The sequence below is a fragment of the Austrofundulus limnaeus genome, unplaced genomic scaffold, assembly GCF_001266775.1.
Source record: "Austrofundulus limnaeus strain Quisiro unplaced genomic scaffold, Austrofundulus_limnaeus-1.0 Scaffold41, whole genome shotgun sequence".
Classification (NCBI taxonomy): Eukaryota; Metazoa; Chordata; class Actinopteri; order Cyprinodontiformes; family Rivulidae; genus Austrofundulus; species Austrofundulus limnaeus.
Genome location: NW_013952443.1, coordinates 2,312,785 through 2,314,193, shown reverse-complemented (window position 1 = coordinate 2,314,193; position 1,409 = coordinate 2,312,785). Strand labels below are relative to the sequence as shown.

General features: G+C 44.8%; 1 protein-coding gene across 1 annotated transcript in view; it reads right to left on the bottom strand.

The window, feature by feature from the left end:
* pla2g4ab (phospholipase A2, group IVAb (cytosolic, calcium-dependent)) overlaps positions 1 to 1,402 on the bottom strand; it is a gene marked incomplete in the record, with an annotated part of 34,311 nt that extends 32,909 nt beyond the window's left edge. Inside the window, 1 exon segment of the mRNA XM_014007376.1 lies at positions 1,050 to 1,402.
* Between the last annotated feature and the right edge of the window lie 7 nt (positions 1,403 to 1,409).

Below are 1,409 nucleotides of genomic sequence, written 5' to 3'. Positions count from 1 at the left end.
TGTGTGTGTGTGTGTGTGTGTGTGTGTGTGTGTGTGTGTGTGTGTGTGTGTGTGCAGAATAGGCAAGAAAAGCTGAATGCTTTTAGCAACATTAATGTTTTCTCTCCATGATGACTGTGCACAAACTTTTTTTTCCCTTTTTTTTTGCAGGAGTGACGTGAGAATGCTGAGTTCATTCAGCACTTTCCCAGCTGCTCATCAAAGCGTGTCATTTCTGAGAGGACTGGGAGCACGTAGAGGGTCTGTGCGCCCACAGCAGCCATCACGTACTTTGCAACGAGGGATCCAACTCTCCAAAGTGCCAGCTCAGTGYGCGATGCCCTGGTTGTGCAGCGTACAATGCAGGCGGGCAAGCTCTGAACGAGTGCCAAAATAACTCAGGCCTCCCAGCACTATATTTTCATATAAGGCTGCAAAGTGTAAGAAGGGGGTGAAAAGTTAGCTGCCACAATGCAAAGCAKCTGCAATGAATGTATCTTTTAACAGACACAGAACGCTTCCTCGTGTGCAAAATCACTTCCACCTGRGATATTAAAACAAAACAACAAAAAAGGCAGAGAGAGTGCATGCTTTTTTCTTTGTCTAGAGCAACTTCTACAGTTAAAATTAACGCAGTTTRACTGAACATGTCATTCAACACCACCAACAGGTTTTGCCTGATCCTCAGCAGAGCAGAGGCCTGACAAAGGGATGAATGTGCAACTAGTGATGATGTTACTGTATTGCAGCTGATTATGAAAGTCTAACTAGATGACTGTGAAGACTTTAAAACCTGAAAGCATAAATTAATACAATAACTTTTTTATAAAATAGAGACAAAATGTAAGCATGTACTGTTAATAGTGATATTCCCACATTGGAAAATAAAAAATATAACACATTTATTTAAGTTTGCTTTCAGTTTCCTTGTCCACTGAGTGGCTAATGAGCGAGGTTTCACGAACACAGTGCGCGCTTCCACCATTCCCACCACCGTTCCCTAAAGTTTTGAGGACCCTGATACAAAACGACAACATTTCGTGTTTAGAAGAGGAGGTAATGTAACCTACCTTAAAGGGAGCGCGCTATTAACTAACAAAGCCTGTTAAATGCGTCATGTTGAGCGACAATCCCGTTCCACCGTTCCGGAGWGAGGCTGAAAGAAGGAAGCGCCTCTCGGCTCGGCTGCGCGCAGTTAACGCACACCCACCCGGCTGCTGGCGGCTCSAAACTAACGCGAGGGTGGTCGGCAAATGTGAGAAGAAAAAAAAAAAGTTCAACAACTAAAGAAAAACACAACGTGGCCAGCACCAACGGGTCGTGGAAAGTCCATCCAATTTGTCAAAAGTCTGACTCAGCAGAGAAAACTGCGCTTCTCCGCGGAGGAACAACTCTCCAAACAGTGCGTAACTTCCTCCACATGCGCCCAC